Below are 13,359 nucleotides of genomic sequence, written 5' to 3'. Positions count from 1 at the left end.
TGAAAAGATACCTGTTGTCATCCTTGCGGACAAAGTGGAAGAGTGATACATAGTGATAGAGGCAGATGGATTGAAAATTGACTGTATACTTCATACATATAATATTACTTGATCTCAGAAAGAGGTCTGTAATGGAACATTCCAAGAATTTTCCTAGGCCATATGTTACAAATAGTTTATCAAAAACTTGTATGAGGGGGGTGGAGTGAAGATATCAGAGTAAAAGCAGTGACTTGCTTGAGCTTTCCCCCAAAACCCTCCAAATACCTGTAAAAATGGCTGTAAACAAATTCTAAAGCAGAAGAACCTACAAAAAGACAGAGTGAAACAAATTTCCATCCCAAGACAGCCTGGATGATTGATCAGAAAGGTATATATCTCCATGGTGGTAGAGGAGTGCAGTTCGACATGGGTGCACAAGCAAACCAGGCCTCAGGGAACCTGGAGCAGGCTTCAGAGGACTGAATTGTGGGCAACTATGTAAGTTTCCAGACTTCTTAAGTCATGATTGCCAAAGACAACTTAGAAGGTCAGTAGGAAAAGTCTGTGACTGTGGTGAGAGAGAGAAGAGCGGTCACAGGCCCATTCCCTCAGCTCAGCCCTAGGGCAGCAACTACTTCTACAGCTTCTTGCCCACAGACTGAGGGGGAATTGAGTAGCTGATCAGAGGGGGACTGCAGGGATCTCTCTACTGGTTCAGGATTCTCTTGTTTTGCCCATGCTAGGATCTGAGTCACAGTTCTGGGTGGTGGTCCTGGGGTAGGAGGAGCACTGGCATGGTTGAACTTGTAGTGGCTGTGAAGATAAAATCCTCCTCACAGTTCCAAGACAGAAAAGATTGCTTGTGGTCACTCATAGACTACAGCACAGGGCAGGAAAGGAATAAACACCTTGCCCTTATCATACCACCTTGGCAGAAATGAAAATTTACAGATCCCCAGAAGTATCTCTGAAAACAGCTGCAGAAACCCCTGAAGTTTGGGATAGTACATTCTCCATACTGGAAGGAGACCCCTACCTTAACAAAGAGTTCAAAACTCAAGTAATTGGCTGAGATCAGGAACACACAAAGGCACAAAAAAGTCAGTCTATAGAATCCTTATTTGGTAACAAAGAAGATCAAAACATACAACCAGAAGAAGACAATGAAGTCAAAACTCCTACATTCAAAGCCTCCAAGAAAAATATGAATCAGTCCCAGGCCATGGAAGAGCTCAAAACACAGTTTTAGAAACATATAAGAGAAGTAGAGGAAAAACTGGGAAGAGAAATGAAAGTGATGCAAGAAAATAGTGAAAAACAAGTCAACAGCTTGTTAAAGGAGCCTCGAAAATAACACTTTAAGAAAGAATCTAACCTAAATGACAAAAGAGGTCCAAAATCCAATGAAGAGAAGAAGGCCATAAAAAGCAAAAATGGCCAAATGGAAAAAGATGTCTAAAAGCTTATTGAAGAAAATATTTCCTTAAAAATAATAATGGAGCAATTGGAAGCTAGTGACTTTATGAGAAATCAAGACACTCTCAAACAAATCCAAAAGAAAGAAGAAATTTTAAAAAATGTGGACTATCTCATTGGAAAAAAACAACTGACCTGGAAAATAGATCCAGGAGAGAGAATCTAAAAATTATTGACTATCTGAAAGCCATGATCAAAAAAAGAGTCTTGAAATCATCTTTCAAGAAATTATCAAGGAAAGCTGCCCTGAGAACCAGAGGGCAAAATAGAAATTGAAAGAATCCACTGATCATCTCCTCAAAGAGATCACCAAAGAAAAACTCGTAGGAATATTGTAGCCAAATTCCAGAGTTCCCAGGTCAAGGAGAAAATATTGCAAGCAGCTAGAAAGAAACAATTCAAGTACTGTGGAAACACAATCAGGATAACACAAGTTATAGCAGCTTCTACATTAAGAAACCAGAGGGCATGGAATATAATATTCTGGAGGGCAAAGGAGATAGGATTACAACCTAGAATCACCTACTCAGCAAAATTGAGTATTGCCCTTCAGGGGAAAAAATGTACATTCAGTGAAATAGGGGACTTTCAACATTCTTGATGAGAAGACCAGAGCTGAATAGAAAATTTGACTTTCAAATACAAGACTCAATTGAAACATGAAGAGGTAAACAGGAAAGAGAAATCATAAGAGACTTAATAAGGTTGAATTGTTTACATTCCTACATGGAAAGATGGTATTTGTAACTCATGAGACCTTTGTCAGTATTAGGGTAGTTGGAGTGAAAAAATTATATGCGGGTATGTGTATATGTATGTGTGTGTATATACATATATATGTGTGTGTGTATGTGTATGTGTGTGTATGTGTGTGTGTACATACACACAGATAGATAAAGGGCACAGGGTGAGTTGAAGATGAAGGGGTGATATCTGGAGAATAAAATTAGGCATGGAAGAGGATTATACTGGGAGTAGGAGAAAGGGAGAGGTAGAATGGGGTAAATTATCTCACATAAAACAGACAAGAAAAAGCTTTTACAGTGGAGACAAAATGGGGGTAGATGAGAGGAAATGAGTGAATTTTATTCTCAGAGGATTTGGCTTAAGGAGGGAATAACATACATACTCAGTTGGGTATGGAAATCTATCTTACCCTACAGGAAAATAGAGAGGTAAGGTGACAAGACAGCAGGGAGATGATAGAGGTGAGGGCAGATTAGGGGAGGGGGTGACCAGAAGTAAACACTTCTGAGGAGGGACAGGGTCAAAAGAGAGAATAGAATAAACTGGGGGTGGGATAGGATGAAGGGAAATATACTTTGTTTTTCAGGACATGACTACTATGGAAGTGTTTTGCATGACTTCACATGTATAATCTGAAGAAGAAAAAGAAGTATGCTTGTCTTCCTGAAATACAATTATTTTTTCTGCTTGGCAAAAAAAAAAAAGAAAAAAGAAAAAAGAAAAAAAAGACTTGGATGAATATATCAACCATGTTTTTTTTTTCATTTTTTAATAGATAACAAAGTTATGTCTCATTGCTACCACAGTCAATGACAGAGGACATTAAAAACAAAAGATTTTCATAGAATAGAAAAGTAGGTTAGTATAGATAATAAAGTGCAATTCTAAAAAATCAATGATGGGCTGATTTATATAAGTTGAAATTGATTAGAGATAAATGTAAATTTAATAATTAGAATTAAATAATTGCATAATTGTAAGTTAGGAAAGAATTGTTGCACAATAGTTTACATGTGAGAAAATATGGAAGTTTTGATGGACTGCTAGCTTAATAGGAGTTAAGAGGCTATTGACAGCCCCTGAATCTATTGCTATATTAGGCTATGATGATCAAAATGATAGAGGTGGTAATTTGGCTTATCCGCACTCTTAAAAGATGACTGATAAATGACACTGAAATTGAGAATAAAGGAAGTCCCACTTATGCCCACTACTCTGTCTCCCAGGACTTTTTACTGCTTATCACTATAGTCCACAAAATCATTACTTACTCAGTCATGACCAAGAATCAACGCTGGCCACTGCAGAAAGGGGAAAAGTTCCAAATCATCCATAGAAATCACAAGAGACATCACTGCCTTAGACCCTTACTGGACCTGAAGTAAGCTGCTGAATATTGCTGGTGGATGTTGTAACCATACCGATAGGACATAATACAAATTATTTTTGTCTAGTCTAAATTGAACTTTCAGTGATATATGTCATCATTCAATCTCCTCAAGTCCCACAATGTCACCATGATACACTTCTTTCAGCAGATGAGCTTACCTCTTACTTTACATGGAAGATCATGAACATCTATTATTAACATGCTTATTTGCCTTGTTAAGTAAGAAAATAAAACTTTCATTTCATTTATATAGGAAATTCCAGGATGAGCAAATTCACTCTACTAATGTAGGTTGCAAACTGCTCAGAAACATAGTCTTACAGAGTTAATTAGGACATTGAGAACTTAAGTGACTTACCCAGCTTCACACAGAAAAAAAATACACACACACACACACACACACACACACACACACACACACACACACATATATATATATATGTATATATATGTTGGAGGCAGGATTTGAACCCAGGTCTTCTAAGAATAGTTTATATCAGTAATTCCATCTTGCCTCTATTTCTTTTATTGAGAGCTTCACCATCATCTCTTGCTTTGCTCCAGTCAGATTTCTTGACAATTCATTTGCGTTCTTTTTCCCTAGACCAGTGATATTAAACTCAAATAGAAAACAGGGGCTACCAAACCATTCAGAAGGATTCTTGTGGATCACATATTGATTTTGTTTTAAAATACAACAGTATGTGTGGTTTATTATATTTTATGTGTTCTGTTGTGTATTTCCCAATTACATTTTCATCTTGTTCATGCAATATTCAGGAGTGCTGTGGGCTGCATGCATCATAATGGCCACATATTTGATACCCCCACTCTAAAAGAAATCCAATTTCTACTTCAGAAAATTTTTCTATTGTTATGCTTTCTTCTTTCTTTAGTATTTGGTGTCTTACTGTTTCTTAGAGTCATTACTACATTCTAAGAATATGCTAGTCTATCTTACCATATCATAAAACAAAACAAAAATAAAGCAATCAACCAAACAAAAATTTCATTGGACCTAATTTTGCATTCAAGGAATCACCCTACAATATTCCTTTCATTGATCATAAGAATGCTAGTATCATCATCATTTTCTCCACTTTCTTATCACAAAACCTTTCCTCAGTCTCTTGTCAATTACATTATGATTCCATTACTTTTTTTATGCTCATCTTTCTTAAGGAATTAATACTTGTTTAATGATGAAAGCTGATAAGCTTTTCTTAGGATTTGTCCTCATCTTTCTGCTGCTTTTGATCTAATGACTTTTGCCACCTTTTGGCTAATATGCTCCTTTAGCTTTCATGATACTAGTCTTTTCATGTTTTCCTGTCTATATGGCCTCTTCTTCACAATCTTCCATGATAAATCATCATTGGTCAGGCATGTGAGTGTGTGTGTGTGTGTGTACATACATATACATATATATAGTATATATGTACACACATATATACACATGCATGTGTATATGTGTGTATGTGGATATGAATGCATATATTGTATATTTGTATGTGTATATGTATTGTGTATATATATGTTTGTATACACACATACCCACACATGTGCATGCACACACACAAATATACATCTATATGCATATATATTTATATATATGTATACATACATATATATACATATATATATATAATATGTGCATATATATATGTGTGGTGATATATTATATGTGTGTGTGTATTATATTGTGTGTGTGTGTGTGTATATATTATATATATATATATATATATATGATAATAACCCATTTATTCCGGGCTTCCTATGTGCCCACCACCAGGTGAAGCTAAGGCAATGACAGTCTTTACACTCAAGGAGCTCACATTCAACTGGGAAGACAACGCACACAAATGTGTATAAGCATATAAGGCAGCTAAGTGGTGCCTTGGATAGAGCTTTGGGCCTGGAATCAGGAAGATCTGAGTTCAAATGTGTCCTGAGACTTTATTGGCTGTATAACCCTGAGCAAGTCATTTAACTCTGTTTACCTCAGTTTTCACATCTGCAATTTAAGCTGAAGAAGGATATAGCAAACTATTACAGGATCTTTGCCAAGAAAACCCCAAATGGACTCACAGTGTCAGAGAAAACTGAAATGATGAATTATCACGAGCATATACAGTTATGTAGAGTAGCTGAAAAGTAAACTTAGAGGGGAGGAGCTATTAGCTGGAGAAATCAGGGAAAAAAAGCATAGGTGAGATTTGAATCTTAAAAGAAGTCATGTTGTGAGACAAAACTGAAGAAGGAGAATATTTCAATCTTGGAAGAAAGCTAGTGTAAAAGCATAGGGACAGGAAGAGTGTTGTTTGAAAGTGATGTGACAGAACTATAGGTTGTGTAAAACAGACTAAAGTGTATAAAGATTAGGAAAGTATCAAAAAAAACAGGTTGTGAAGAGCTTTAAATGACAAAAAAAGACTCGATTTTTTTTCTCCTAGCACTAAGAGAGAACTGTTAAAACAGGGGACAGCAAATGGTTATACTTATTCTATAGAAAAATAACTTTGCCAGATGAGTGGAGAATTGCTTGAAGTAATGAGACATATGAAGCAAAAAGACCAATTAGAAGGTTATTGTAATAGATTATTGCAGTGAGAAGTGATAGGGATCTAAAGTAGGATGGTGCTTGTGTGTGTTAGAGAAAAGGAAGCATATAGTATGGATTCTGTGAAGGTAAAAACAAGATTTGACAACTGATTAGATCTATGAATTGAGACAGAGTGAGGAAGATGACACCAAGGTTATGATGGAAAAGATAATAATACTCTCAATGGAAATAGCAAAATTTGAAGAAAAAAAGGGAGGGGAGAGATTTAGGAGAAAAGTAGTCTTTTTTTTTCTTTTTTGCATATGTTCGTTTTGAGATACCTGAAAGACATCTAGTACAAGATATTATGCCTCTTAAATGTCCATTTCTTAAAGGTCTCTATACTGAACCCTCTTTTTTTTTTTCCATTTTCTTCTCTGGTTCCACTCCTTTATTGATCCCATATGATCCTATGTACATAATTATTATTTCTACACAGACAGTATCTGTATGGGGTCAATCATAAAAACAACCTCCTCATGTCCCCTGAAGGGGAGCTCAATAAATTCCCCTGGCAACTTCCAGTGAGTCGTGTGTGCTCTGGATCAGAGATAAAACATTTGGCACTTTAGAATGATGCAGCAATTCTTTTGTTACTAGAGCAGTATCAAGGGGAGACGAATGAATAAAAGGACAATTGGGCACTGAGTTGGGATGAGACATTCACGAAGTGGATGTCTGTTCTTCCAGCTGCAAGGTAGTTGCTGAGGCCTGTGATCTTTTAGCTCTGTACATTTTCTACCAAATTATTGGGAGCTGCAATCTTCTAGAAAGAATTAGCAAGCTCACACATATGAAAAACAATTATATCTTGTAAAGGTATAACAGGTCATAGACATATATTTTGAATTTTGTTTAGCATAAAACTTCTTTACCTCCTTATCCTGTCCCTTACTATCTGTGACTATATCAATTGAACTGTGAATAGGAATTAATTGGATCAATTCTCTCCTTTCACTACACTCTCACATCTTTTATCTAGCCCATCTGTATGCTAAGAACCTCAGGAATCCGTATACACATGCTTTTTCTCTACGTCGTGATGCAAATGAGCATAGCTTCCCCTGGTCCCTTCCCATCAAGTTAAGGTAAGTAGCCTATAGATAAAGGCTTGTGTGAAGTTCTTTTACTGCTAAGAAACCCCAATTCAATATGTAGAGTGTTGCTTGCTTGGATAATCAGTATCTGGATTTCACAGTGGGAGAAAGTGGTAACTCAAGCTACACCTGGTGTGTATCACAGCATTTTGCCCAATAATACTATCTGTCATCCTTCTTTCATATTCCAGTCCCATATCTTCAATTGCCTGATATATAGTTCCAACTGGCTGCTAGTTATCTCCCTTTTATGGATAATACCTCTCAAGTTCTGTATGTCTGTTCATGTTCTTACAGTAAATCAATTTTCCAGACTTTCTTCTTTCTGTTGATGACACTACTATCTTTCCATCCACCTCTGGTTAAAAATATAAAATATTCCTTGATCTTATATCATCCTTGATACAGAACAATTAGAGATCATCAAGAAAGGGAGGCACTATATTGCTTTAGAGGGGATAGAGGAAGGCTTCTTTTAGAATGTAGAATTGGAACCAGGGAAAGCAGGATTCAGAGAAGATAGGAGAGAAAATTCTGGGAATCAGGAACAATCTGTTAAAATGCCCAGTAATCAGGTGATAGCATGTCTTCTTTAGGGGGAATGGATCACATCTGGAGGTCACTCAATGGAATTATTGGATGACTTTTTCAGAGACAAGTTTAAGCTTGATGTAAGAAAAACATTTTTCTCACAATGACTGCTATCCCAAACTGGAATGAGTTGTTTCTGGAGATTTTCACTTTTCCTTCACTGAAGGCTAATAATTAAATGATAGATAATCACGTCTAGCAAGAAATTTCTGTACCAAAAAAAATGGATAAGATAAGATTCTGATGTATTCTGTTTCTGAGATTGTGTGATTCTTTGAGTTATGAAGAGATAGAGATTGTGTAGTAAGCTCTGATTTGTTTACTTTCAATTACATGTTTGGATTATCTAATTTTGGTTCAGTGTAGAGGAGTAGGAGGGAATGAGTATGATCAGTATGGATTAGGACATAACCAACTAAATCTACTCACCAAAGGAAGTAGTGTGGTAGTAGTATTCATGAAACTCATCAATTATGCTTATATGGCACACATATTGTTCTGCCTCTCTGTACTCTATGGAGTCATATATAGTATGTATAAATACTATATGGGGTTACATATAAAATGCATTTTCCCAAATATGACATACATGAAAACTAAATTCATACCAACCTATAATCACACTTTTGTAAGGAGAATAACAATTAAAATAATAAAGATGAAAGTATAATAAAATTGAATTGGGTACCTTTATTTGAACTGAAAGAAACACAATAAAACTGCCATATCAAATATATTTTATACAGCAATTTTGTTTCAGCATTTTAGGGCAGTGTCAGTTCTTTCCCTTGTTTTCTTTCTCTTTCTCTCCCCTCCCCAACCCAGGAGCATGTGTACGTGCGCACACACACACACACACACACACACACACACATCTCTGCCTGTCTGTCTGTCTGTCTGTATCTATATGTGTGTATGTGTGTATGTGTGTATGAGCTGATTTGCCCAACTAGAACTGACCAGCTGGGTCTCCATTCATGCAGCTTGGACTACTCATAGGTTGTAGTTTGTCTTAATTCTCAAAGAGGACTATGACATCAGGAAGATGATGACATGACTTGCAAATGACTTTGATTTACTGTTTTTGTGAAGTTAAAAGTATAATTTTCCCCACAAGTAATATCCATCTTTCTAAAATGCAAAAATTGGGATTACAAATTGAATTGCTTCATCTGAAGGTTATTAGATAATCACTAAAAAAAAAAGCAACACTTTTTCTTATTATAGATTTCTAGATAATATCTTTTATGCCACTTCTTTCATGAAAGTAATCATTGGTAATACTCTATGGTGTATTTATTCCAATCATCTGTTTCAGCATAGGCTTAGGTTTATTTGCAATTTTGTATTTTAATAAATTGTAAGGTCCATGACGTATGGCCATATAATATCACCAGAAAAGAATATTGTTAAAAATCTGGATTTTTCTGAAAGGGGGTAATTTGGGATCAGTGCAAAAACCAAGCATTTTCCCATCTGCATCCACAGCACTATCTTCCTTTTATTTATAGATTTAGTTAATTGTCTATCTGTAGTATCTTTTTAAGATATATGAACTTCTGGGCAAATTCAACAGGCAGCCAATAAAAATGCATGTCATATCCTGGAAACAAACGTTCTTCATTCATTTGTTTATTCTTGTATGGATTTTTAAACTAATCTCTTTTAAACTGTCACGAATCACTTCAAGGATATTCCATAATATTCTTAGGTCTAATGTGATCAGTGTAGTATCATTTGAAAAAGGGAATATATGAAGAGATTCAACATTTATAGGGAATTTCTCTTCTGTTTCGATCTTACAGAGCTTACAGGGTAAAAATACAAAATGTGATATCCCATGATTAGATAGGGCTGTTGCTGGGTTAATAAAATGAAAGGTTTTTCTTCAAGTTATATGTTTCTTGTAATCTTAACCTAATAGAAGGGTGAATATACTGCAATACAAACAGTGTCAGGGGTAAGATAGAGGAACTACAGACAAAATAGTATCACTTCAGATTTTTTTTTGCTACCAACAGTTCCCCACTTTGAGACTACTGATAGTCTCACAATATTTTTTAACAATTCTCCAACCAGTATCATTCCAGAAAGACATGATAAACAGTTTAGAGAATAAGGAACACTTCCATACTACTGACAGAACTAGTAGAATGAGGAAAATTATGATAGGGTAAGACATGAAACATAGCTGTAACTTTAGGAGTGTCAAATCCTTTGGCAGTTACTATGATCTTCAGGTATCTATAGATAAATCAGGGCAGGTTTGTAGAGGTCTTGACCATCTCCTGGGTTTAGGTCACTTCTGCAGAGTGTTTGGGTAATGCTTCTAAAGCCTGCTAAGTTATAAGACAGTGTGATTTAATAAAACTTAACAATCAAATATGATTTGCCTTCCAGTAATTAGTTCACTTAGTGAAAACCAGTTCTGACCATATGTGGCTAACTTTATAAACAATAAAACTATAGAAAAACATCAAAGTAGGTTACAGAATAAGGTAGCTTATACTTACATCTCATTATATCAATTCATAGTTCAAGATTCATTATAAAAATATTACTGTTTTACCTGCCATGGTTAGAGAGATTTGCTATGAAAGGTATAAGCAGGGATATTATTGCGATAGTATCAAGACTGTCCTTCCATGACTAGGACTAAGGGCACAGTGACTTAACAGGATAATGTATCTTTAGTTCTTTTTGATTTCGCATAAGGGGATCTAGTTGTCTCAGCGGAGAGAGTGTTGAATCTGTAGTCAGGAAAACTTGTCTCTCTGAGTTCAAATCTGGCCTCAGTCGTTTACTAGCTATGGGACTCTGAGCAAGTCACTTAACTTACTTTGCCTCAGTTTCTCCTCTTTAAAATGAACTAGAGAAGAAAATGGCAAGCTATTCCAGTATCTTTGTCAAGAAAACCCCGAATGGGATCACAAAGAGTTGGAAACAACTGAACGACAAGAGTTATAGTTGACTTTTTGGAACAGTCAATATATATAGAAAAGTTCCACATTAATCACAAGGTTACATAGCAAGCCTCAGGATTAACCAGGTAAAAAATATTCCTATTTAAAAAGGAAATAAATCAATGGGGAAACTGAGTCAAAGAGATCTTATCTTTGCCTATGCAAGGTCATTCCTTCAACTTTCTCAGACACAGATATCCACCTACAGTACTTCTTGGATCACATTCCCTTTGAGAGGCTCTTGGAATTTCCCTCAAATGGAGCATTACAGACTTAATGCTCATTGTGACAACCATACCAGAATTCAGGACTCAGAATAATATTAAATTATACTCCCAAGGGATTTTAACTGAAATAGTCAGTTTTACTAATCATTGTTTAGGAGTAGGTATGTGTATTATTATATCTTATTTTGTTGCAATAGCCCTTGACAATAAAAATTTTGCAGGACCTTTCTAAAAAATTCATCCTTTTCTTTTTTCCCTTTTTCTTCCATTTTCTTATTTCCTACAGGCTTTATTTTCCAATCACATTCCAAGTTATGTGTAGCATTTTTCTTCACTCCATTGATTTTTTTCTTTTGCAATTTTGCACATCTTTTACATGTATCAGTTATTTGCAACATTGTTGCCTTTTGGGGTTCTTATAATCTTACAAATGAATGGTGCATTCCAACACCTTTAAGTGACTTTACTTCGAATTTACCTAAACAATTATGTTCTGTTGTACTATTCACAGAAGAAAATCCAGTTTTAACATAAAATATTTTCCCAAATTAAATTTTAATTATTTCAAGTTGCTACATTATTTAAACAAGTTTCTCTCTTTTTACATTCAAGAAAAGAGTTAATAATAATCAACTCTTAAACGTCAGATAAATTTAAGCTGCAAATTGCAAAGTCCTGTTTTTCTTCATTTTTGAGCTTCTTGACAATACTTTCAAACTAGCTTCAATTCCCTTTTTTCCTTTTTTTCCCCATCAAATCAGTGAAATAATCTTCCTCCTTCCACTAAAACAATAAATCTGTCACTCTTCAGGGAAAGAGTGATAAAAGGGCTAAGTGTTGTCTCCATGTAACTTTCATGAAGTTTCTTTTTTCTTAAAGCAAATCCTACAGTGTTACTCCACAGCCCACTGAGATACTACATTTAAAAAAAAAACAATATCCAAACCATAATTAAAAAATTCACAGTAAAGAACTTTTATTCAATCACAAATTTAGTCTCTAGTTTACAATGTAAAAATGTCTCTTGTCTGCCTCTCTAATTTTGTGGTTAGAAATGCAGAATGATTTTCTTTTGAAGGCTTTGAATATTTCACCAAAACCTTTGCTATTTCTATCTATCTATCTATCTATCTATCTATCTATCTATCTATCTATCTATCTATCTATCTATCTTTTCTATCTATCTATCTATCTATTTCTAGAACTGATTACAGAAAGAAAGTGAGAGAGTGGAGAGAGAGAAAATTAACTAATAATAGTGATAAAGATACAAAAAAGAGAGAAATTTTAATAAAATCATAAAACATACAGAAGATTTCAGAAAAAAGACACCATAAAGGCAATTTTTCACTACTTTTTAAAAATTAATAAATGCTTAAAATTTTTATAACAGCTAGTCATGGAGTCATATTCAACCCTCTTTGTTGTTTACAATGAAAAAGAAAAAAAACAAAAATGCAATAAAATATAGACTATTTTTACTATTATTATGAAACTTCAATAATATTTTTCTTTCTAAACCATCTGGTATTTTGTCTTAATTCATGATTTCTCAGTGATGCATGGACAATAGTTCTCATTTAACATATTCCAGCTGCATATTTCCTCAAATTTCTATCTATTTGTGGGTTCTAGGCCATGGTTGACCATGTATCATGGTATTATTGAAAGCCTTTCCAATTTGCAGGGGCTAGGTGGTATTGTTTTCTGAAAGCTCCTTTGAAGTTACATACCTGAAGTAGAATGCTCAAAGAAGAAGATTTGTAATGAAAAAAAATTTGGGGTCAAGGAGCTAAAGAGACAAAGGCAGAAGTAGTGTTGGGGACAGAAGTAGGTTAAAAGTCAGTACATATTAGCAAAGACTGAGACTACCAGCAAGAAGATTGTTCTAGTGTCAATACTGCAGCATTTCAATACCTTGAAAAACAAACTTAGACAAATAATCCTTTTGATTTGCTGCCTACTTTGGTCTGGGGAAAACTCAAATGTAGAGTTGGAATAGGATGAAGTTTAGAGTATATTCTTCAGATATTACTGTGTGACCATGAGTCATGTAATAATATATTCTCTGAGGAATAAAAAAAATCAATAGCATTTTTGGAGAAATGGAGAAGTTCATGGTATATTTAAACAGCCCACAACACATAATAAAATAAAAGTCACAAAGAAGAATCAGAGTAAAGAATATCATCAAAGAAATGTGAGACCAAGATGAAGAGGGACAAAAGCAACCAGTAACCCATGGACAACCTATGTAGGAGAAGTTGAAGAAGATCCACAGAAG

This window comes from Phascolarctos cinereus, unplaced genomic scaffold (assembly GCF_003287225.1).
Source record: "Phascolarctos cinereus isolate Bilbo 61053 unplaced genomic scaffold, phaCin_HiC Scaffold_7;HRSCAF=346, whole genome shotgun sequence".
Lineage (NCBI taxonomy): Eukaryota > Metazoa > Chordata > Mammalia > Diprotodontia > Phascolarctidae > Phascolarctos > Phascolarctos cinereus.
This window is presented reverse-complemented; position numbering follows the sequence as displayed.